At 40.5% G+C, this 26,280-nt stretch overlaps 1 long non-coding RNA gene across 2 annotated transcripts in view; it reads left to right on the top strand.

Annotated features, from left to right (window-relative positions):
• The first annotated feature begins 8,515 nt into the window (after positions 1-8,515).
• The window catches only part of LOC116658673, an 89,178-nt gene continuing 71,413 nt past the window's right edge, over positions 8,516-26,280 (top strand). Inside the window, exons 1-2 of one of the 2 annotated variants that reach the window (XR_004313911.1) lie at positions 8,516-9,049; positions 20,899-21,047. This is a non-coding gene — a long non-coding RNA (uncharacterized LOC116658673). Of the gene's footprint in view, positions 9,050-20,333; positions 21,048-26,280 lie in introns of those variants that run through there. The other variant, XR_004313910.1, reaches the window with a different exon arrangement.

The raw sequence follows: 26,280 nt of genomic DNA, 5'->3' as shown, positions 1-26,280 counted from the left end.
CTCCAGAGATTCTGAAACTTTGATGGAAATCGTAGGGATGAGAAGCATGCTGGTTGTAATGGAAGCTCCCTAGAGAAGAAGCCTTAACTCTTTGGGCTTATCTTAGATGCTAGGGTTCCTGGGGATTTTAATCTCTTCCTTCAGTTTACTGAACTACTTCAGTATTCTTACAATATAGCTCCTCCTTCACTAAACTTACATGGGGTTAATTCAACCAAAACATTTAAGCTATCATATTGAATAGACTTCTTCCTTTCCTTCCTTCCTTCCTTCCATCCTCCCTTCCTTCCTTTCTTTTAATGAGGAGGCGTATGTTCTGCCCGGTCACAAGTATTTCCAGGGGGATTGCTGTTCAGGGCTTTTTGGCTTTTATCTGCATTGCTTCTCTTTATTGTGGCAATTACCATCAGGCTCCCAGATAACTGATCTCTGCAAGACGGATCTTCAAAACTGATTTTGAAAACAGTGAGCATGAATCCTAGGATAAGATTTGTTTCACCAACATTGTAACCAGGGTTCTGAACTTAAGGTTTCCTCAAGATTTGGAGAAGCAAAACCCTTATGTACCATACCTGCTTGACGGAGAGTTAGGAGAGCAGGGTTTTTTTATGAAATACGATAAGGTGGAGGGGTAGAGTTGGAGGTGACGGGGTTCAAGGGCTGGTGTTTCTCCAGAGTCAGGGAAAAGGGGCCAGTGTGGCAACAGGGAAGCCTGGCCTGGGTCATGTTCCTCATGTAATGCACAGAAAAATTGCCACTTGTGGAGAGACTTACATTTGCAAATGGCTTTCACATCTTGAGGCAATATCTGTGCATACAGATATTTTAGTTGTTTTGCCTTTAAGTGAATCAGCAACTGATTACAGTTAATGGGCAATTAAAAACGAGTCATTTCCAACAAGCTGGCCATGGAGGGAAAAAAAAAAAACCTGGTGTACTTCCTTCTGATTTTATTATCATTCCTTTTCAGTTTCTGAGCTTAAGTTGGTAGTAAGAATGACAGGAAAATCCAGGAGAATCTTTAAAGCTTTTGGAAGCCCGGAGCATTTGTGTGGGAGTTGGTGAGAACATGGGGCCAGGCGAAGCTAGCCCTGGGCTCTCTTCCAGATACGTTTCAGAATTTGGATCTATGATTGTGAGAAGATTGCAATTTGCCAACAAGAGCAGGCCTGCCTGCGGGTAGCCAGGAGCTTCAAATGGGAGGTGTGACACCAGAAATAATGCGACGGGAGAGACACCAGGGTCTGATTGGCCATTCTGTGCCCTGAGTCATTCCCAGAAGTTTTTAACTGCTTTCCAAAAGAGGTATAGTCTCTTGGGTTTCCCTAGGACAGCAAAAGCACACATAGAAAAGTTCAGATATCCAGACAGGCAACTGTTTAATGATGTGAACTGAGGAGCTCCTGATAAGGTACTGAAAATCTAACTCATCTCTGCCAGGGTGTTTTACCAGCCCCTAAGCATATTCTCTGCCCTTGTTAAATGTGCCTCTACCAAGAGTGGGGAAGAATTATCCATAATTACCCATCAGCACCTAACAGAAGCACCTCTTCCTGCTTCCTCCAGGCAGAATAAGTGACTCTGGTGTTCTCATAGACCTTTTACACAACTTTGCTGTACTTTTATGATAAATGCTGGAGAGGGTGTGGGGAAAGGGAACCCTCCTACACTGTTGGTGGAAATGTAGTTTGGTGCAGTCACTATGGAAAACAGTATGGAGATTCCTCAAAAAACTGAAAATAGGCTTATGCAATGATCCAGCAATCCCACTCCTGTGTATATAGCTGGAGGAAACTCTAATTTGAAAAGACACCTGCACCCCAATGTTCATAGCAGCACAATTTACAATAGCCAAGACATGGAAACAATCTAAATGTCCATCAATAGATGATTGAATAGAGAAGCTGTGGTATATTTATACAATGGAATACTACTCAGCCATAAAAAAGAGTGAAATAATGCCATTTGCAGCAACATGGATGGACCTGGTGATATCATTCAAAGTGAAATAAGCCAAAAAAAAAATACCATATGATATCACCTATATGTGGAACCAAAAAAAAAAAAAAAAAAGACACAAATGAACTTATTTATGAAACAGAAACAGACTCACAGACATAGAAAACAAACTATGGTTACCAAGGAAGGGATAAATTGGGAGTTTGGGATTTGTAGATACTAATGACTACATATAAAATAGATAAATAGCAAGACCCTACTGTATAGCACAGGGAACTATATTTAAAACCTTGTAATGGAGTATAATGAAAAAGATGATGAAAAGGAAAAATATATATATATGAATCATTATGCTGTACACCATAAATTAACACAGCATTGTAAATCAACTATACTTCAGTAAAAAAATTCATTCATTCATCATATATCATTTGTGTTGCCAGGTGGTGAACCCTGCAGGCAGTGGATATGAAGCTCACTAGGAGTCATTCCCTGCTCCCCCCACCCCCTGCCCCCAGGCTCACAGCCTCAGGAAGCAAACACATGGGTAAGCAAAGGATTAGAACAAGGTGATCGTTGTCCTTGGACATGTGTTGGGAGCACAGAAGGGAGGAGGAAGCTTTCTGAGAAGATTGGTGAAGGCTTCGGAAGAGGTGAATTGTGAAGGGTGGGAAGAATGTTGTAAGTGAGCAGAGGCCATGGAATGAGTGAGTAAAACAAGTGCGAAGGTTCCCAGGTGAGTGTTCCCCCCAATGTATTGGGGAGGTGAGTGCACACATTGTATTGGGGAGGTGAGTGTGCACACGTTGTGTTGGGGGAACGACCACAGGCTCATCAAGGCTGGGGTGAAGTACGGTAAGGGGAGGCAGGAGGGCTCTGGAAGCAGACAGGGCCAGATCACAAGCTTCTAACATGCTTTATATAAAGAAGTGGACCTTGTTCTGAAGATGGGACAGTTAACCAAAGGCAGATCAGTTAGGATGGTCCTCCAGGGGAGAGACGAGGAGGGCAACAAGGGAAATGGTAGCAAGGAGGGAGAGGTGGGATCCACCGAAGAGGGACAGAATTTCAAGGATTTGCCACAGCAGGTTTCTTGGAAGGTCTCTCCCAGTGTCCTGAGAACCTGAGAGCAGAGTTGGGTTTACCTGGACCCTCTGTCCCCAGGGCCCTCTGTGCGTGGCGGGGAGCTGTCATGCAGTCTACACTTACCCAGCAAATGTGGGAACGGGACTCATGACCTTGTGTGAAAGAGCTTATTCACTTGGTTTCTATTTGGGAATCGGTTTTGATGGAAAGGAGAGGAAGAGGAAGAGAGTGAGGTGAATACGCACATATTAATTTATAGTGAGGGGTAGGAACGATCCTTGAATGGCTCTTTACTGTCTCTGCTGACAGCAGCTTCTCCTTACCTGTAAAGGCCACAGAACCGCCCAGTGTGAGCTCGGCTTCGGAGATATTTGATCCACGGTCTGTACCCCTCTTCCTTTTGAATGGCCCTCCCACCTCAGTAGCTCCTCACCTCCTGTCAATGCAGGGCGGCCAATCAGGGCCGACCATCCTGGCCCCACCTTTCTAGTATAGCACTTTACGAGTTAAATGCTTAAAAAGACTTTTTCCATGAAGCTCAATAGCACAGAGAAAGGGCTCAATAAATGGCAGCTCTTATTTATTTATTTTTTCCCGCAACTTGAACCAGCTCATGACTTAAGACTTTCTAAGAACAAATCCTTCCTTGTGTGTAAATGAGATTAGCCTTCTTGAGTACATCTTTGGATTTTGAAAGGGGTCTTTCTGGAAATATAGTGACCTAAACCGAGGAATGGTTCTGATGGTGGGGCTTACGGCCACTGGGGAAGGTGTCCTGGAGCTGAGTGCATTTCAGAGCTGTCCGCCTTGTACCCACAGGGATGGCTCCCCACCCCGTTTAGGAGGCCGGGCCCCAGGAAATATCACATCGCTTTGGTTTCTGTCTCTTTGTAATGACCATCCAGAATGGCTTCAATGTGTTTTCCATGTGTGGAAGTGGTTGTAACTTCCTAAAGATGTCTCGGTGGGGGATGGGTTTGGAGAGGAGGGAGGGGTCTGGGCGGACGAGGCAAAACCGTAAACGAACTTTGCACACAGAACGACGAAGCCCAGGGAGGAGGAAGCAGAAGCCACAGTGAAACACCTGTCTCTGCTCTAGCTTTGCCCCACTTCTTGTTCAGCCCCAGACGGCCTGGCTCTGTTTGTGGGACGCCATAACCACAGCCTGAAAGCCAAGCACATTTCTGTCTGTCTTGCTCCTTAAGGAGCTCATTGACTGGTGGGAAGAGAGAGGAGGAAATAGACAATCATAGTGAAAATCACTGCAAACACTTGAATTCCCTTTATGATGGCACCGTTTGAAGTAGTTTGTATTTTTTCACCCATTCCATTCTCACATCTCTGAGATACTGGTTTTGTTGTCCTGTTTTGAAAATGGAGGGACTGAGGAAGAGAACAATTAAGTGACTTGCTGAAGGTCACATACCTAGTGACTGGCCGGGCTGGGATGTGATCCCAGGCCACTCAGCTGGACCACACCAGCACTTCCCCCATCTGTGACACTATTTCATGGGAGAGGGTCTCAGCCCTGACTGGAACCTCTGGGAAAGCTTCCTGGAGGAGATGATACCTTAATCTCGAAAAATGAATACAGTGGTGAAGGGGTCTTCCAGGCAGACGCACATCAAAGCCTGGAGATAGGAAGAGGGCAGGCTGGTTTCGAGGATCACCAGTCACTTGAGGTCCCTGGAGCCAGGGGTGCGAGCTGTTGTTGCTCCTGCAGAAGCTGGAGAGGTAGGTGCCAGGTCATGGAGGGTCTTCTAGTCCCAGCTGAGAAACGTGGACTGAATTCTGAAAGCTGTGAGCAACCTCGGACGATCTCTAGGTTTACCCAGCTTGAATGATAGACCTTGCCATCCTCATTTATGTGCATTTCTGAAAGCCACGTAAGAGAGGAGCCGTTCCTTCCTTACCAACTCCCCTCCCCTCCCTGTGTCCGCCCCCCGCAGATGCTAAGATAGGCTTTTGCTCATTCGTTCATGTGGGCAACGTTTATTCAACAGGTGTTCATTCAGCACCTATTATGTGTCAGGGATGGTGCTAGGTACCGACGTTACAAATGTGAATGAGGCACAGGAAAGGACAGAGTTTACAGACATATCAATGCATAGTTTCAAAGCACTAGGCAAAACGCAACATAATGGAGATATTCAACGGGTCCCAGTGCCTAGTAGGTCTTCATGGCTAAGAACCCAGAGCCCGGAGCTGCACTCCTCTCGGTTCAGACCCCAGCTCCGCCACCTATTAGCTCTGGGACTTGAGGTCACTCGCTTCACTTCCCAGAGTCTCAGTTTCCTGATGTCAGAAATGCAGATCATAATATTAACAACCTCACAGAGTTGTTACAAAGATGAAGTGGGTTAACATTTTGAAGTCATTTGGTTCAGCACAGAAGCAGGAGCCCTGAAGTGACGTCGTTCCCCAGTAGGTGTCACTGCTACATAGCGAGTTAGGTGAGATGCTATCTGAGTTCAAGTCTCCCACTCAACAGGCCCTTCAGAAAAGTGCTACATAGGTGGCTTTCGTCTCAAAATGCAAAATACGGCAGAGGGTTAGGAGGTTGTGATGTGTGCAGGAGTGAGGGGTGACAGGCACCTCTTATAAAAACGTTCCTCTGGGGGAGGACACAGCTCAGTGGTAAAGAGCGTGCTTAGGATGCACGAGGTCCTAGGTTCAATCCCCAGTACCTCCATTAAAATAAACAAGTAAATAAAAATAAGTCGTATTACCTTCGCCCAAGACAAAACCCCAAAATAAACAAACAAACAAACACAAAAACAAAAAAAAAACTTCTTCTAAATCTTGAGTCTGACTTGACAGTTGTAAACTTTCCCCGTAGCAGCTGACTGGTGGAAGCAGTTATCCCCCTGCTTCCTAGGAATCACGTATTTGATTCTTGCAGCTTAAGCTTTGTCAGGAAGCATCTAAGCCTTTCCAAGTTTTTCAAACCATTTCTGAGGAGGCGTGGCATAGTGACTGACAAAGCCACCAAGCCTAACTTTAAAAGGGACTCACGATGGGGAATTGGGACTTGGTGATGCAGGGGGAACAGCTGTGAGGTAGCAAGAGGCAACTTCGCTGGGGCTGGCTTTATGGCAACTGGGTTTGAACCTCTAGCTTTATTTTCCATAGGCCAGGCCAGGTCACAGTTCAGAGATTCCAGCGCTGCCCTGTGACCTGTGTAGATCTCAGCCGAGGCGTAGCATTGGGTGAATGAGTCTGGGTCTTGATTCTGACATGACCAGCCCTTGAGATCAAATGGGCAGGCGGAGACAACGGGGGTCATCGTCTGCTCATCTGCTATCAGAGTTTTACAGAAAATCCCCTTTGGGCCAGGCTGTGTATTAGGTGAAGGGACACAGAGATAAGTAAGGCCTGGCCCCTTTCCTTTCCTCAAACAGTTCACAGTCTAGACGTGAGTGGGAGAGACAGACATGCAAGCATTTAGCTCTAACACAGCACTTTAAATATTATTTGAGAACTGGCAACAAAGTTTGTAAAGAAGGAAACATTGGACATTTTCTGGAAAGATGAATAGGAGTTTGTCATGTGGAGAAGTGAGAGAAGACCATGCCAGAGAGAAGAAACAATGCGTACACACGTATAAAAATTTAAGGGCAGAATTAATAGCAATTTCTTTGAATTGAGGGTGTGAGTCTTTGAGCAGACAGGTGAGGTGCCACCCTTAATTCAAGGAGACTGTACCATCGGGTGAAAAAGGCCCCAAACCTTTATAAATGGAGTCTTAAAATACTGCAGAATTGGAGCCTCCCTTCTTTCTTATCTGGTTGATTCTGTAACTTCCGTTTACTTGCTAGGTATTCAGTGCTCACTTCATTTCCCGGGGGCCTGGGCTGGGAAGGTAATTCTGGGCTCACCGCACAGTGTGCATCGGCCCTTGTGAAGGGCATCCCTGGTCAAAACCATTAGCCTTAACGTGCACCAGCTAATAATAATCATGATGTTAACAGTTTCTAATCTTGTTGAGTGCTCTCTGTCCAGCACTGTACCAAATGCTTTATGTGCATTATCTCACCTAATCTTTATAATAATCCTATTAAGAAGGCAGGATAGTGTCAGGGTATACAGGAGAGCCTGGGCTTTGGCTGTCTGGAGCCTGACTGCCTGGGTTCACAGGCTGATTCGATTCCTTATTAACTATGTGACCTTCGAAAGCTGCTCAAACCCTCCGTGGGCCTCAGTTTCTCCATCTCTAAAATGGGAATAATAACAATACCTACCTTTAGTGCGTGAGTTTGTTTTAGGAGAGGACACCTCAGGAGCTAAGCTGGGAGGCAGGTTGCCCTGGGTCTGCAGCACTGAGAATGATTTAAAAACCCTGCTTTGTATCCAGCTGGCATCCCCCGTTCTTCACTCTCCGTGAATGAATCCAAGAAATTCAACAGGTACAAGCAATCACCGGAAAGCTATCTGTTGTGATTGGAAAACACTCAAAGAAATGGAGTGCTTCGCAGATGATTTAATATTTTAGAGGTAGCACATGAGAATGAGGAAGCTCAGGGTATGTGAGTGAGTTTACATTCCACATCAAGGTTTTACTTAAAGTTTACATTTTGTTTAAATGAGAGGTAAGATCAATGTAATACGGCTTAAACCTTTCTCAGAAATTTATGGCTTCTTTTAATAAACCTCATAAAAACACTTTTAAACATATGCAGCGTTCTTAATGTAATGGTTTCATTCTTGAAATATATAGTATTTAGGCTGTATCCAAAATGCTCTACAAGTATCACAAAGGCTGTAAAAATATTGTTAACGGGAAGAAATCTTTTAGAAGGATAAATATTTTCTTGGAAAAGGAAAAAGCTGTGAACCTTTTAGACAGGGGAATGGCTTGGTTTTGAAAAATAACAATTTGCCCTTTTTTTTTTTTTTTACTATCCTTTCTGTGACTCTTCCTCAGCCAATTATTAGATTAAAGCAAGCTGTTGCTACGTGCCCCAGAAACTCAGATGGATTTGATGTTGCACCCTAAGTTTGCGAGGACAAGTTCCACTTAAAGCTTTAATGAGGTCAAGGGAACAAAGAAGGAGGCTGGCTGAGTCTTTTGTGTTATTTTCAGACTGTGTCTTGGAATTACGAGGCTTGCATAATGCCATGGAAAGAACGCAGGATTTAGAGCTAAAAGCCCTCAGTTTGAGACCTGGCTCTGCCGTTGGCTAGCTTTGTGACCTTGGCGTAATCACCTGGATGCTCTGATGCTCACTTTTTTTGGGGGTGGGGGGGAGGGTCTAGAAAACAGGGTCAAGAATACTTGCTCTAGAAAAGAGAGAAAATAGCTCAGTGGTAGAGCACGTGCTTAGTGTGCGTGAGGTCCTGGGTTCAATTCCCAGCACCTCCATTTAAAAAATAAAATTAAAAATAAAATTAAATTAAAAAATGAAAATAAAAGATATACCTAACACTAAAAAAGAAAGAAAAAAGAATACTTGCTCTAGCCACTTTGCAAGGGTAGCATGGGGTCAAATGAGATAATACAAGAAAAAGGGCTTTGTGGCCAGAAAGGCATAAAGTGCACGCAGACTTTATTTGCTTGTCAAACATTTGTTGAACACTCACTACGTGCAGACACAGAGCAGAGCCACCTCTAAACCACTCTGCACAGATGAGGCTGTTCTATTATTGAAGAGAAGTAGTTACATCCTTCTTTGGTGACCAGTTTCCCTCTCTAGAGAGTGCCGCCTTCAGAAAAATTTCCAGTATGTATAACGTAGGACACACGTAGCTGCGAGTAATGGGGAAGCACGCCACGCTGCAGCTGGAAAGAACATGGAGTCCAACTTCTTTACAGCACAGATGAGGAAGCAAAGATGCAGAAGCGGAGACGGTGTGCCCTGTTCAATTCAGTTTTCACCTGCTGCAAGCCACAATTCTACATACAGACACAGTGAAATAAGAAAAACAATTTCTCCTGCCAACTGCGCAGACTTATGCTGAGTGAAGAGGGGGCTTGTGGAGAACGAAGCTAGAAAGGTTGACCAAGGTCAGTCCAAGAGGGATCTTGTATATAGAGAATTTAGAGATTATTGTGAAAATGTGGGACTCCAGTAAAATATTTTCAGTAAGAGATTCATAGAATTAGTTGCATGTTTTAGAAAGAAGACCCTGGGGCAGTGCAGAAAAATAAATTGGTTTAAGTCATGACAGGCAGCGAGGAATCGGGTTGAAGGCAGGTATAGAACCCTGAAGAGAAATAATGGCTTGAAGGGAGGAATGTTAGTGGGCGGGAGATGGGAAGAAGTGAGCCTATTGGACAAGGTGGCTGGAAGAGGGGTTCTGGGTCTATGGCTTGGAGACCAGGGTGAGTGATGGTTTTCACTGAGAAGAAAAGATGAGTTTATTTGGGGGAAGATTGAATTTAGACTGACGTTTCGGGGTTAAGCGTAAAAATATATAGTTGAATATGATCCTATGATCAGATATTAGATCTTTAAATGTACTTTTTCATCCTTCCTTCTCTATTCCTCTGCAGTCTGTGTTGGAGCCTGTTTATCCTCCACATCTTTTGACTTCTCTTTCACTTTAAAAAAATGCAACCTCTGTTTTAATAGGACTTGACGGCCAAGTTAAATAAGGCAAAAAGTGGGATAATCAGTCAAAGTACTAATGAAAGATTAATATTTTTTTAGGTACAGTAATGCTGCCTTTTAAAATGACACTTTTCTTTAAAATATTTCTTTATCTGTGCTATGTTTTTGGACGAATTCTTCAGTATTAATTTGTATTTCACTTCTGTGCTTTGTGTCAAATCCAAGAGTTAGCTGTATATTTTTCATTTCCAGGATTTTTTTTTTTTGTATTGCTTTTCTTTAGAAAAGACCTCTCTCTCTTGTTGTTTCATAATGTTCTACTTTTTGTGAGTAATAGTATTTCTTCCTTTATGTGGGGATATTAAATGTTATTTTTAAAGTCACTTGAATCGGCTCTATTGCTTTTATTTAATTTCTTATGAATTAATTCCCATACTATTGATTTTGGTGACTTTCTCAACATTCTTTCTCCTTACACTTTTTAGGTTTTTTTTTTTTACATACTCATCTTCTGTGGACAGCATGCTTTGTACCCTTTTTATCTTACTTCTCCCTCCATAGTGCTTTTAAGTGTGACCTCAACCATCCTTATCAAGAATCCAGTTTTATATTCGTGTTAAAGGCTCCTACTCTATTTTTATTTTCTAAATACTGCAGATCTGTTCACCGATCTGGGTGGCTTGACCCAGGTCTGGCTCAGAAGCTACTTCCTCCTTCCTCTCCAAGGAAGCAGCTTTATATAATTCATAATGGAGACAGTGTTTGACTCTCTTTACAAGTGGGAGGAGCTCACTTCATATTTGATTTTTAATTGTTAGTTGGTTTCTGGTTTCATTCTTCACAGGGGGCACATTTTACTCCCCATTACTCAACGAGGTGTTAGCTTTTCATTGCTTTTGCCTATTTTGGGCACTGAATTTAGAAGATCTATGGATTTAGCCCGATTTCCTATCTCAGTTTCTCTTTCAGTTCTGTTCCATGGAGATGTTTATTTTATTTCAGAGCATTGAAACATATATGGAGATTGAGTTTGCCCTGCAAACATGAGTTCCCCATGCTATTTTCAAAAATAGTTTTACTGAGTTGTAAGCAATTACAAAAAAAAAGGGTGCATATGTAGAGGGTATAATTTGATAAATTTTAGTACATGTGTACACCCTTGAAACTGCCATCAAAATCAAGATAACGAACACATCTAACATTTTCAAACATTTTTCTCATTTTCTACCCAACGTAGCTTCTTGAACCCCAACCCATCCTCATGCAATTGATGATCTGTTTTCTGTTCCTATGGATTAGTTTGCAGTCCTTTAAATTTTATATTAATTGTACCAAACAATATTTACTCTTTTTCTTTGGTCTGGATTCTTTCACAATTATTTTTAGAATCATCCATGTTGGTGTGTGTCTCAATAGTTCATTTCTTTTTATTGTTGACTAATATGTCATCATACGAATGAACTGCAATTTGTTTATCTAATCACCCATTAATGGAAATTTGTCTTGTTTTGAGTTTTTGATTGTTACAAATCTGATTTCCCTGAATATTGGTATACAGTCTTTTTCATGAATACATGGTTTCATTTCCCTTGAGTATTTGCCTAGAAGTGGAATGACTGGGTCATGAGATAGATGTAAATTTAACTTTTTAAGAAACTGACAAAAAAAGTTTTCCAAAACAGTTATTTTAGATTCCCACAAGAGTTTATCAGAGTTCCAGTTTTTCCACATCCTTGCAAACACATGATATTGTCAGTATTTTAAATTTTAACCTTTTTGCTAAGTTTGAGTTTGTATTTTCTGTGGATTTATTTGCATTTTTTAATCACTAATGATGTTGAGCATCTTTTTATGTGCTTATTTGCCACTGATATATTCTCTTTGGTGAAGGATCCATTCATATATTTTCCCCATTTTGTTATTGGGTTTTTGTTTCCTTACTGTGTTTTTAAAGTTTGCTATCTATTCTGATACAAATTCTTTACCAGTTAGATATATGCTTTGAAATGATCCCTGCAGTTGGGATTGTCTTTTCATTCCCTTAATGACTAGAAAAAGTTTTAATTTTTGATGAAATTGAATTTATTGATTTTTCTTTTATGAATCATGCTTTTGGTATCATATCTAAAAAATCTTTGCCTCACACATGAGTCACAAAGTTTTAGAAGCTTTGTAATTTTAAGTAGTATCTTTACACATATGATCTATCTAGAAGTAATGTTTCAGTTTGGCATGAAATAAAGTTAGAAATTTATTTTTTTATGTGTGGATATTCAATTGCTACAACCACCATTTGTTGAAAAGATTATTCCTTCTGGACTGAATTGCCTTTGCACAACTTTGTCAATTAAATCAATTGACCATATATGGATGGGTGTATTTCTCGACTGTGTTGACAATTGTATTCATTTGTTTTTATTTGCACCAATATCACATTGTCTTGATTAATGTAACTTTATAATGAGTATTGAAGTCAGGTTGTGTTACGTCTTCCAATTTTATTCTTCTTTTCATGGTTATTTAAAATATTCTAGGTCTTTTGTATTTCCAAATGAACTTAATAATTAGCTTTCACAAAAACATGCTAGGATTTTCATTGGAATTGTGTTGAGTTATTCACCAATACTGGGACAACTGACATCTTAACATTATTAAGTCTTCTAATTAATGAACAAATTATATATATATATATATATACATATATCTCCACTTATTCAGATCTTCTTTAATTTCTCTCAGGAAGAGTCTGTAGATTTTAGTAAATACATCTTGTTCGTACTTCGGTAGATTTATACCTATTCATAATTTTTGATGTTGGTACAAATAGTATTTTTATTTCAAATTCTGATTGCTATTGCTAGTATATGGAAAGGCTTTGGAATTTTACATACTGATCTTTTATCTCACAATCTTGCCATGGACACATAATAGGTTTTTTTTGAATATTCCATTAATTTTCTACATAAATGATTTGTCATCAGTGAATAACAACAGTTTCTACTTTGTGCTTTTCCATTGTGATGCATTGTATTTCTTTTTCTTGTCTTATTTCACTGACTAAAAATCCTGGTACATTATTGAATAAAAAAGTGAGAGTGGACATTTTTCCTTCACTCCTAATCTTAGGAGAAAGCATTCAGCGTTTCATCATTGCATGCTATAAACCATGGGTTCTTTGAGATGTCCTTTATCAGGTTGAGGATGTCCTTTTCTATTGCTGGATTCAGACTGTCTAGGCTCAGCCCTGGCTCCACCATGTAAGAACTGTGTATGCTTGAGTGAGGTTTAAAACGTTTTTGTCTGAAATCTCTTCTGGACAATGAAGACAATAATAGTACACCTGCCTCAAATGGCTGTTCTGTGGGTTTACTGAGCTAACGTATACATTAAGTTCTTAATGCTAGGCAGGTGCTAGACACATAGTAAATGTCAAACAAATGTTAGTTATTGGTATCGGAAGAGATCACTAGGATTCCTTGTCAGCAGACTCAAGCAGTCAAAGAGGCTGGTTCAGATTGCTCTTATCTCTGCAGTTCCCCTGTCCTTTATTACCTGATATCTAATGGTTTGAAAATTGTTGTTTTATTTACTTTGTATGTTATGTTATCTGTTTCAAAGTGAAGGCTAAATTTAGTCCCTTGCAACTTCAAGTTGTCTAAAAGCAGAAGTCTCACGGTGCTATCTTAACAAAGAGTCAAGAGTGAAAGTAAATCCTTGTAAGAAGCTGGATTTCCATAGTACTCAGAAACAGAGAAGGTTAAACAGAGCAGGGTTCTAAACTTCTGAAAAATTTCTTTGTAAACCTGCCTGGATTCCACTTTTAATTTACTTCCAGCCAAAGCCCCAATGAATTATGGCAGCAGCGTGACCTCTCTTTCAAGATGCATATAGATATCAGAGCTCACATCTCATAAACTTTATCTTTGTGCTGATCTGACATTAACACCACAAGAACAATGAAAAATATTATCCCAAACACCCTTTTCTCTGTAGGCACCATCCCATCATTCATTCACTCATTCTCTCTGGAATAAAGTTGTTACAAGGAAAGTGGTAGAAATAGCTAGGTCCTGGATATATCTCAGGAAATATTTATTTTTGCATGACACACTGAAAAGTTAAATGTGGGGTATGAAGGAAAAAGAGCAACCAAGAATAATAATTGGGTTTTGTACCTAACTAACTGAGTTGAAGGTGCTACCATTTACTAAGATAAGGAAGACTGGAGGAGGTGTAGACCAACAGGGTGTGGATGATAAGAAAACAAAAGCTGTGTTTTGACCAGTTATGTTTGAGATACCTGTTAGCCATCTAAGAGGAGATGCCAAATAAGAATTTGGATTTATAAACTCAATAGAGAGATCTGGGCTGGAGATAGGGTTTGGGGAATGCTGAATTATACATACAGATAATTTCCACAGCACTCAGAAAGATCATCGGAGGAGAAAGTGTAGCAGAAGGTCAAGGACAGAGCCTTCAGATCCTGGGAGTGTTACAACATTTAAGGATGTTGCAGAGAAAGAGATGCCAGTTAAGGGATTGAGGAGAAGGCAGTGAGGTCAGGAGAAAACTGGGTGAGTGCAATTTCGTTAGAGGCTTATAGAAGAAGGTGTTACAAGAAGACAGGTGGGATCAACTGAGTCAAATGCTGGGCAGAATTTGAATGAGATGAGCACAGAAAACTGACTTTTGGATTCTGAGAAGATGGAAGTTATTGGTGACCTTAAAGAGTCCTGTTTCAGGGCTCAGAGATGGAGACCAAAGCCCAGTGGGGGTGGCTGAGAAGGGGATAGAATGTGAGGAAGCAGATCCAGGGAGTACATACAACTTTCTTGGGGTATTTTATTATGAATAGGAGCAAAGAAATGAGATGAAAGCTGTTGGGGAAATCAAGGTCAAAGGGAGTTTGTTTTTCTTTCTTCAGATAGATGATATTAAAACATAATGTTAAGATTTGTATACTGATGGTCATAATCCAATAGAGGAGAAGAAATTGATGGTGGGAGGCCAAAGAGGGATATTAGGAGGATTGGGGAAATACTTGAGTAAGTGAGAAAGAATGGACTTCAAGATGTAGAAAAGGAATAAGTGAATTGACTTGGGTCCTAGAAGAATTGTCTGACGGCGCTGTGTACCTAAAATGATGATCTTAGATTAAAAGGGGTGTGTGTGTGTGTGTGTGTGTGTGTGTGTGTGTGTGTGTTTTTCCTCTGGCAACATTCAACTGCTTAGATGTAGGTGTAATATAAGTGGAGAGCTGGACGTGGCAGCATTGGGACTGTGCCAGGTGTGTGTCATACAGGCAGCAAAAAGGCAAAGGGTTTAGGGTCGACAGAAAGGGAGTAGTTATGGTGTCACACTATGAAATCTATGCAGGGTACGTTGGGCAATAAGGACTTGGGCGGAGTAAGTAACTTTGATTTAAGATGGCCAAGGAAAGTCTGCTCTAACCCCACTACTCTTGGAGAATGCATGGAGACAGTTCTGCCTGATGTTGGTATCCTGGGAACAGGCGACTTGCTTCCATTCCATCTCCACGCCATCAGCCCATGTTCCTTGACCCTGCTCTGTGTCAGGGGCTGGCCTGAGACCAAAGGAAGGCGAATTTCCACATTAAAGTGGCACTTTTCTTGTCATTAAGGTTCAAAGGTTTACTCCTGAGAAGACCTGATCTTCTGGCCTGCTGCACGTGTGCCCCTTTTGAGCTGTGCCCGTGCTTTGCTCCTGGGGAAGGAAGACATCACTCAGGGGCTGACGCATCCTTCCAGTCCAGGTCAGTGGCCTCAGAACCCACGTGACCATCATGTCAGCAGACTCCCAAAGGGAGAAGGTGAGGAGTGAAGACTAGAGTGGAAAAAATACAAGCCCAGATAGAAGACAAGGCCGTCAGTCCTGAGTGTGCCTCTGGCTGGTGATGTCACATCTGGTCCTTAGCCCCTTCACCTGTAAATAACAGGAAATATGAGATCTCATTTAGGCCCAGTATTCTGCAGTAGGTGGTACCAGGTATCCTGCAGCTCCCCTGTATCCTTACAACTATTTCCCACAAGAGCGTCCATTGCTGGCTAAGATGTCTAATATTTAGCTTACGTTGTCAAAAGCTTTCCCAAAGAGTGAAGAACTTAATCTGATGTCATCTGAGAAGTTAATTATTATCCCATCATAGAAATGTATTTACTTGGTGAAAATCTCTGGCATTCATTTCTACCTGGAAGAACGCAGGATATGGAAAAGATTCCTTGGCTACATGGGTCCCAAGTTAATGAAGAGAAAGATTTTGCCACCACTGGACATGGTTGAGAAGGAGTGTGTGTGTGTCTGTGTGTGTGTAGGATGAGCTGAGCAGCAGAGGAACACATAAAAACCGGGGAAGCAGGGAAATATATACAAGATCTTATGGCAGCTCACAGAGAAAGGAATGTGACAATGAATATATATATATGTTCATGTATAATTGAAAAATTGTGCTCTACACTGGAATTTGACACATTGTAAAATGATTATAAATCAATTAAAAATGTTAGAAAACAACAACAACAACAACAACAACAAAACGGGGAAGAGGACTGACTACTCAGAGACTCGGCATTAAAAATATGAAGGGGATGCTGGAGATTTTATCAGTCCCTATCAGCATGAGAAAGCTAAGACCCAGAGGAGGCAGCCTGGCTCCAAGCTCCCTCATCCTTGGAGCAGCAGAGCCAGGCCTGGGGAGCACTGTTCAGAACCCGAGTCCACTGCACTCTATGTTGTTACTCTTTTACAAGCAGTTATATATCTCTCGTCTCTAGTTTTCCTAATTGCATAATTATCTCTCCAACCCACTGTTCTGCCTCAGGCAGGCTAGTTATGTGTTAATATGAGTGGACCAAGGAAGGAGTGAAAGATTTATTTTGGTCCAACAAGTGCAGCAGGTGACAGTTTCTGGACGTGGGGTTAAAAATGAGACAACCTCTGTGACCCTTGGGAAGAGAGTCACTCAGACTTCCCTGAGCTGCTGTATCACTCAGGACCAAATCATATGTCCTGATGGGCCTTTTTCACCCGAGCCCATGATGTGGGCTCCTGCTAAAGACTGAGTTCCAGAGCCTCAGGAGAAACTTCCCTACTGCCTTGAAGTCTCAGGTAATGGTCAGGGCTGCAGGAGCCCTAGGAAAAATCTTTTATTCCCGCAGGTGCCCCTTCCCCTCCCTTTCTTCCTCTCCTCCCTCCCTTTCTCTCTTTCCTCCCTCCTTCCTCTCCCTTTTTTCCTTCTTTCCTTCCTTCCTTCCTTCCTTCCTTCCTTTGGCCAGGAGGTGGCTCTGTACTACATGCTGGGATCAGATACCAAGGAACACTCAGCAGTAAAACTCTTGAAAAATCTATGATCAATACTAGTTAGGAAAGGAAAACAGATGTTCTTCTTTTACTTACGTAGATGAGATGCTTGAATGTTCACTAACACACATACGCAAACGCAGAATCAGTGGATTTCCAAAACTCGGTAGCTCCAAAGGACTCTCTAGAAGACAGAAGTCACAATTTACCACCAGCGTGGATATCTGAAGCAGGGGAAGCGCTGCTGAGTTTTTAAACAAAAGAGAGGGTCCGATTTCCAGTACGACATGCACAGCTCTAAATGGGCTAAACATACAGCAGAGAAAATCTGTGTTGGGAGGGTGGGACGAGGTGCTCCGGGGGCCTTGCTAACTGGTATTCAGGGACAGCAAGGAGGAGGGAGCCCTGGTGGAAAGTACTGAAAGGTAAACTGAGGCATACTAAACGTTTTAAGAGTTTGAACAAAAATCAATTAAAATTGGGCAGCGTCCAATCCAGCAGACAGAAAGGAGCTCCAAGGAGCTGTACAAAATGAAAGACCTTTATAAGCAGAAGGGAGGAGGAGCAAGGAAGTTATATTAGGTGAAAAAGCAGGTTGGTTATTTCAAGGTTACCTTCCTTTGGGGGATGACGTGGGTCTATCAGGCAGTTTACCTAATTAAATGCTGATCAGATGGTGCCTGGGTGACTGGGTTAGGATTCTATTTCTGGGAGACCCAAACCATAATTAAGTCTTGGTTTGGTAATGAGGAGCTTGGCATAAGTGACTCCATTTTGATTGGCTTGTCCTTAACAGAAGTCTCAGTAGAAACAAAGGCAGGAGGGCCAGCGTCCACAGGGGAGGGGAAAAGGGAATTGCTTTGGACAAATGGAACCTGTGCTTGCTGACATAGCTGGTGCTTTGTGGAGGGTAGCTTCAGGCAGGAATCCACACTCTCTCTGCCTCCCCCCACCCCACCCCTCTGTTCACACACACTTGGAAATTCTAAGTAATGTTTATAGGTCTTAAATCCATGGGATGTTAGAATGGGAAAGGTCATAGGATCATTCGATCTGACTCCTCTCATTGTCTAGGTGGGGGTACTGAGCCAGCAGAGAATTTGCACCTTTCCCTGACCTTAGTGTGACTATGAGATGGAATTTCAGGACCACGAGCACTTTGAATTGGCTAACAACAACCTCCTGCCCACAGTAATTTTCTGAGCCCAAGAAATCCTAACTCAGCCGCAGCGTACATGGGAGGAGTGGCAGCATGGGTTAGATCTTTATCTCCTAACTGCTGCTCAGGACGTTCAGAAGAGGCTCCAACTTCATGAGAGAGGAGCCAGGGCTCGTGACCAGGCAGCTGGTTACTGGGCGGTGTGTGTTGATTCAGTTCAACCTGCCCACATCTTTTGCATCCTAAAGGGGCAGGTTTGGCCCACATCTGCAGGAAGCACACGCCATCCATCGCAGCCTCATGGTCTTTCACTGACTTTCTTTAGTCCAAATACCAATAACAACAGCTTCTCAATACCAGGCTCCGCACCTACTGTAACAGAATCCCCTGAGAGGAAGCTTTTTCAAAAACCAGCTCGTGGGCCCACTCCTGGAGATTCTGACTCAGTAAGACCAAGTCGGAGTGGAGTGCAAGGCTTTGTAGTTTTCTAAAACGTCCACAGGTTAATACTGATGTGAGCCAAATGCTAGACACAAATGTTTTCTATACCTAATGAGCATAAAAATTAACTTTTTAGTCTTTACTTAGTGCCAAGTCCTCTATGACTATTATTTCAAGTAACCCTCTCCCCACCCCAATGACCCCAAGAGGAAGGTGCCATTGTCTTTTGACCAAGGACTTTCTCAAGGTCACAGAGTCATGGAGTGGCAGGACGAGGTTGGAATCCCCTCACCATACGTTCACTATCTGACTTTGAGCAAATGAGCAAATCTTGTTGAGCGTCTGTGTTTCCCCTGGAAAATGAAGATGGAAATATTGTCTGTTCCATGGGGTTTTAGCAAGGAAAGCATAAGTGCTTAGCAGTGTTGTGTTAACAGGCAGAAAGCACCCCTCGTGTGGCGGTACTGTTTTGGATCACTTAGGAACCTAACTACCTCACCGAGTATGCTTTAGAAAGGAGGTTTATGGTGCAATTAAACTATTACAATGTGTACGTTGTCTGGACTCCAAAGACGTTCTTTACCATGAAAGTTTTACCGTTTACACTAACAAAGCACTTTTACTTACCACTTGCTATCTGCTCTTCAAGACTATTATGAGGTATTCCTCTCTTCTGTATTCAGAAAAAAAATAAAGATAGAAATTGGAATACTTCAAAAACTGTCCTAAGTTTGTTTTTTTTTTAATAGTCCACTGTGGTTTATCAGAAATTCTAACCGTATAAGCCCATGAATATATATACGTATGTATGTGTGTGTGTATATGTGTGTGTGTGTGTGTATGTATATATATATATATTTGTTGTATCAAAATCTAAGATGTTATAGAAAACAAGTTTATGGTTACCAAAGTAGGGGGGGGAAGGATAAATTAGGAGTTTGGGATTAGCAGATACAAACTGCTATCTATAAAATAGATAAACATAAAGGACCTACTGTCTAGCACAGGGAACTGTATTCATATTTTGTAATAACCTATAATGGAAAAGAATCTGAAAATTATATATATATGTATGTATAACTGAATCACTTTGCTGTACACCTAAACTAACACAACAGTGTAAATCAACTACACTTCAATAGAAAAATGCACCTTCCCTCCCAAAAAATCCAAGATGTTATTTATCTTTGTTTAAAGCAAAACAAATTTATCCCCTACCCTGCCCCTCTGCCCCCTTACTCCATCCAACCTCCTCTAGAAAATATTAGGAACTGGTCAGGGTGTATTAAGAAGGCCTCCCTGGGAAAGGAGCTCCTGTTTGACTGTTTGAGTAAATTTGGAATTTTCATTTTATCCTAAGGTCAATTTGCCCACCCTAGGAATGACACATCTTTGATGAAATGTCCTGGTGTAAGATAGATAGTTGGTTCGGTTAGACAGGAGTGAGACATTAAAGACGGAAGATACAGCACAGAACAGATCATTTCGTGCGCCCGGCCCTGACCATGGACCCCCGGAATGATCTGTCTCCCCCGGGCCACTTCTCTCCTTTCCTTGGGGAAGCCCCATGTTGCAGTTGATTTCTCGTCGTCTGTCATTCTGATGCTCAGTGGAGGAGGTGAGGGTTCTTTCTGGATTTCACCCCAGTTCCCTCAACCCTTTGTTCCGTGTCTCTTTTCCCAGACTCATTTAAGGACCTCGCATTTCACATTCTGCAGTCTTTCATTAATCTTCCGGAAATGTTGATACAGTCTGCCTTTAATTCCTCCTACACTTTATGGATCTTTCAGAAACGTGGCCCCTTTAGCTCTTAGTGGTAAAACACCCTCTTTAGCAAAATGTATTTTAGTCTGTTGCATTTGACAGTAAGAAGTGTTTTCTTAATGGTCAAGCCTAAAAGCTGGATCAGTGTAGGTGACACTGTATCGCTGAAGCTTCTGGCTCAGACCTTTGCTTCTCAGCGTGCGTGGTTTCAGGGGCTCCATGGAGACAAAATGGACACATCTCTTTCTTGGTGGATGGGGGACCCGGGCAGGGAAGGAAGAAAAGACTGCGGGAAGCCCCACAGCACTCTCTGTCCAGAGCACAAGGAACCTTCTGCCTTTCTGCACCCTGAGTTCTTCTGTCTATAAGAATCTATCAAACCGATAGCTCAGTATTAAAAGAATCAGAACCGTGGCTCCATTCTAATAAAGCTTAATTTATATGCATGTTTGGTTTCATTTACTCAGCTCCTTTCCTCCTTGGTCTCTCTGTCTGCACTCCACCCCCCTCCCACCCCCACACCGCTTCTCTTTGTCTTCGTAGTCGTTGGGTTGATTTCCACCAGCTGTGGATTAACCCACTCCCCTGGACTCCTAATTACCCACTTCTCCCGTCTTCCAGACCAGGCCTCTCAGGGTTCTTGTTCGAGGGCAAGAGCTGGATGCCCTGTCCTGGGGAGGATGTCGCAGCTGTGTCGCCAGCATCTGCAGACAGACCCATGGACGTTTTCATCCTTGTGGTTTCATCGCACAAAAGGTTCTCACTCAAATGTAAGTTTGTATTTCCTCTCTGAAACCATATGGTTTTTTTTTTTAATCTTTTCTTTTTTTATTCCAAGATTTAGGCTATTCTAAAATTGCATTTCACTTCTGTGCCTGGTCGCCCAGTCTGTGTAATAAGGTTCTTTTGGATGAGCTGTATTTTCTGCACATTGCCTCTCAGCCTATTCCTTACACAGAATTACTATGTCTTGATATGCAATTCACAGGGCTTTTCTTCTGAGACTTCTAAAATATTTTCAACATGGGATTTCCATGATATTAAAATTTTTTTATGGTGAAATACATCATCCATAGAGTCTATATAACATATACTTAGAATTTAGAGAAAAATATTGAAATAAACTCGTATGTACCCATCAGACTGCACACAGAATAGGATAACACCAGTATCTCTTACCATCCTGTGTGCCCTTCACAGGTCACGTTGCCTCTCTCCCTGCTTGGGCTAACCATGGTCTGGATTTGCTCTTTTTAAAATTATTATTTTTTTATTTTAATTGAAGTATATAGTCAGTTACAGTGTGTCAGTTTCTGGTGTGCAGCATAATGTTTCAGTCATACATATACATACATATGTTCCTCTTCATAGTCTTTTCCATTTTCATTATAGGTTACTATAAGATATCGAATATAGTTTCCTGTGCTATACAGAAGAAGTTTGTTTTTTTAAATCTATTTTTATATATTAGTAGTTAATTATAAATCTTGAACTCCAAATTTATCCCTTCCCACCCCTTTTCCCCCAGTAACCATAGAAGAAAGAAGATGCTAATGAAACTCACCCACAAAACAGAAACAGACTCACAGACAATAAACAATCTTATGGGTTTGGTCTTAATCATTCTCATTGCTTTCACACATGTGTGTCTTCCTGCATGATGTATTATTTACTTCCTTCTGTTTTTGATTCTTATGTAAATGAAGTCAGGCTGCAAACATCTTGTGATTTTGAATGCTTTGGTCAATACTGTATTTTTGAGATTCACCTAAACGTTTACATAGGGCTGTATTCACTCATTTTACTGTATGGTATTCCCCGTTTATCACATAATACAATTTGTTTATCCTTTTTAATGCTGAGGCATTTGTGTTGTTTTCAGCTTTTTGTGGTCACAAGCGTTGCTTTGCTGAACAATCTTGTACGTCTTCTGGGGCAGAGTTGATGGGTCTACGCACCTTCAGGTTTCCGAGGTGTTTATTACCAAATTATCTTTCAAAGTAGTTGGATCCCTTTATCCTCCAATCAGCAGAGTCTAAAACTTCTCATTACACATTCTTGTCAACTTCAGGTTTTACCCAGCAATTCAGTTTTTGCTAATTTGTTGATTGTGTAGTTGTATCTCACTGGGATCTTAGTTCACAGTTCACTGATTACTAATAAAATTATTCTCTTTTTATATGTTTATCGACCACTGGTGTTTTCTCTTTTGGAAAATGCATGTTCATGACTTTTGCCAATTTTCCTATTGGGATTTTTTTTTCTATTTCTTTTTGAAATGTAGGGCTTCTTTCTTTTCTCTGAACACAAGTCCTTTGTTATTATATGTGTCGCCAATATTTCTTCCTAGTTGGTGGCTTGCCTCTTCCACTTTCTTTATGGTATGTTTTGTTAAGAGTTTAAGTTCTAACTTTAATATAGTTTAACCTATCAATTTCCTTCTTTATGATTTTTGCTTTTGAGTCTAGTTTAAGAAACCTTTTCCTTCCTTGAAGTCACAGAAGTCTTTTCTTACATTTTATTCTCAAAGTTACACATTTTGCCTTTACTTTAGGTCAGTAAGTCTAGCTCTAGCAACTAATATTTCAAAGAGTGGGAAATAGGTATTGAATTTCCATTTTTTTTCATATGACCAAGTGTCTCCACATTGTTTATTCTATAGAATCTACTTTATTTACTGATTTGCCAAGTCAGTTCTGTCACATATTAAGTTTCTAAGAATGTGGAAATCTCCATTTGATTGCATTTGTCTATTTATCTTAGCTTATCCCAGAACTACACTGTCTTTATCTGACTTTAGTATAATTCTTTTTGTTTGTTTGTTTTGGTGTTTTTTTTTTTTAATTGAAGGATAGTTGATTTACAAAGTCTTGTTAGTTTCAGGTATACAGCAAAGTGATTCAGAGTATAATTCTTGATTATAGTCAGATTCACGATCTCGTCCTTTCTTCTCCATTAATGTATTGGCTATTCTTGATTTTTTGTTTTTGGATATAAATGTTAGGATCAGCTTGAAAGAAATTTGTGCAATATTCTTTGGAATCAAACTGAATACAAAAACTAATTTGAGAGAGAATTTACATGAATCAGATGTATCTCTCCACCTACTTAAGATTTCTTTAATGTCCTTCAATAATACTTTCTAATTTTCTCCATAAAGGTTTGGTCTTCATACCTTTCAATGCATTTTTCCCTTGTCCTTTTTATCATCATAAATAGTACACATAAACACACACGTAAAATATTTTCTAATGCCTTCATATTCTTTACAGCCATGTGATTGATTGTTATAGATTGATCTTATTGTGGGAAACACTGCTAAATTATTTTATTAATTCTAGTAACTAGTCTCTATTTTTTTGATTTCCTATGTAGACAATCATATCATCTGAAAATAATGACAGTTCAGTTTCCTTTTTTCCAATCCTTGTATTTATTATGTTTTTTTTTTCCTGTAGTCAAATCAAGCTGTCTAGGTTCCAATACTATGTTGACTAGAAGTTGGTGACAGTAGGCTTTTAAAATCTTATTCATAATTTAAAAGAGAATGCTTTTAATAATCTCCATGAAATATGGAGTTGCTATAGTTTTTGGCACTTACCTTTTACCAGATGAAGGAAATTACATGTATTCCAAGTTTTCTACGATTCTATTTTTAAAAAAATCATGAATATCAGCTGAATTTTATCAGTTTTCTGTATTTACTGAAGTGATTTTTTTATCCTTTTAATATGGTGAATCACATTAATGCACTTTCTTATACTGAAATTGTGTTGCATTCCTGGAACACGTCTAATTTGTTAATGATGTATCATCTTTTTATACATTGCTGAATTTGGTTTTTTTGATGCTGTATTCAATAATATTTCATCTCAATTTGTGAATGAAATTGGCCTGTGCTTTTTACATATTCATAATTTTCTTGTTTCATCTTGAATTTGTATCTAGATTATTCCTATAGAATGAACTAGGCAATATTCCCTCCTTTTAAGTCTTTGAAGAAATATGTGAAACATTGTGTGAATTTACCAATGTCTTAAATGTTTGGTGGAATTCATCTATACAACCATCTGGACCTGGTGTGTTTTTGATGAGCAGACTTTTTAAATAAGTATTCATTTTAATTAATGGCTATAGATAGGAGTGACCGGTAGAATTTCTGCTGGTGGTTTGGATCAGGCACTGGACTAGTCAGGATAGATACCAACAAATACGTGTGAAACGGGATCTGTAGGCCTATGGTACCCAGAACTGATCTTCAGTTGATAGATTGTGAGCAGGCTTATACGGTCTTGGGGAAGGGGCAAAACTGGCCCAGTTAGTACTTGGGGATCAAGATTGGGGCTCTTCAAAGCTAGCGTGTAAATGTTTCAATATTTAATAACCTAAATGACCTGTATTACATTAAAGCAATGTATGCCGAATCAATAAAAGAACTTTCTAAATTGACTTTTTGGGGTAATTCCTATTTTTCTAATACAATTTCTAACAGTTAGGCTAGCTTATTGGTATCAGCTTATTATAATATCTATTTAATATTTGTTGAATCTTTCGTGCACCTATAGTCTCATTTTTATTCCTAATGCTGTGTCCCAGACCTTCTCTTTCTGTCCGTGTCTCCCATGTTCTTTTTCTGTAATCAGTTTTGCAAATGGTTTGTCAATTTACCAGACTTTACAAGGAACCGTCTTTTTGATTTTTCTGAGCCTTTCTAGTGTATGTTTACTTCTTATTTCATTAAGTCAGCTCTTATCTTTTTTTCTACTTTTTTTTCTTTTCTCTGTTTGCACTCTTTTTCTAACTTCCTAAATTTGATGCTTACTCGTCCTAAACCTTTCTCTTTTTTTTATTATAAGCATTAATTTAAATTTCTTTCCAAATCCTGCTCCTTCAGTGTTTTCCAAATTGGACATAGGATGTTTTTACTACTGCTCAGCCCAAAAGTTTTCTGAACTGAGATGGTACCTCCAGATATGCAGTCTACCATCTTGCTGAAATTCAAGTCACTGCCGGTCCTTGTAAACATCTCTGGAAGGATCAGGTCACACGTGATTGTTTAATCTTCTAATTAGAAATTGTTGTGACTGAATTTTTGAATTGAAGTGGATTCTTCGTCTCTCCTTATGCTCGCCAAAGTGCCAGGAATGAAGTAATTAAATAAAGGCACAGCTCCTTTTGACAATCTGTTAAAAATAAACGGGACAATAATTTTTTCTCTTTATTGCTTGCTTGCCCCTCCCACCCCCATATCATTTTTCCAGATTTATTGTAATATTATTGACATATAACATACATAATTTTAAGATGCACCATGACATGATTTGATACATGTATCTATTGCAAAATGATTACCTCAATAAGGATAGTGAACCCTTCCATCTTCTCCCATAATTACCTTTGTTGTTGTTGTGATAACATACAAGTTCTACTCTCTTAATAACCTTGAGTATATAATGCAGTTTTGCTCATTATAGTCACCATGCTATACGTTAGATTCCGAACACTTATCTATCTTCTACCTGGAAGTTTGTACCCTTTGGGCAACATCTCATTTCCCCCACCCTCCTGCCCCTGGGAACCATCAATCCACTCCATATTTCTATGAGTTAGGCTTTTTGAAATTCCATGTATAAGTGAGAACATACAGTATTTGTCTTTCTCTGTCTAACTTATTTCACTTCACACAATGGCCTCCAAGGTCCATCCATGTTGTGCAAAAGGCAGGACTTCTTTTCTTACGGCTGAATAATAGTCCATTGCAGATATACACCAACAAAGAGAGGGAGAAATGTTAATTGATTCACTGAATATAGAGACAGACATCAAGACAGCCTTTATGAACACACAGACACCAAGCATGTGTGTGTGTGCACACACACGTAAACACACACATACTCACACTCACACAGAAGAAATGAGGGAGACACACACAGTGAGAGATGGTGGGGCGTGGAGATGAGATAACAGGTATAAAGAGAAAGGAGAGAGAAGAAAAGAAAGAGG

This window comes from Camelus ferus, chromosome 21, assembly GCF_009834535.1.
Source record: "Camelus ferus isolate YT-003-E chromosome 21, BCGSAC_Cfer_1.0, whole genome shotgun sequence".
NCBI classification, from domain to species: domain Eukaryota; kingdom Metazoa; phylum Chordata; class Mammalia; order Artiodactyla; family Camelidae; genus Camelus; species Camelus ferus.
This window is presented reverse-complemented; position numbering and strand designations above follow the sequence as displayed.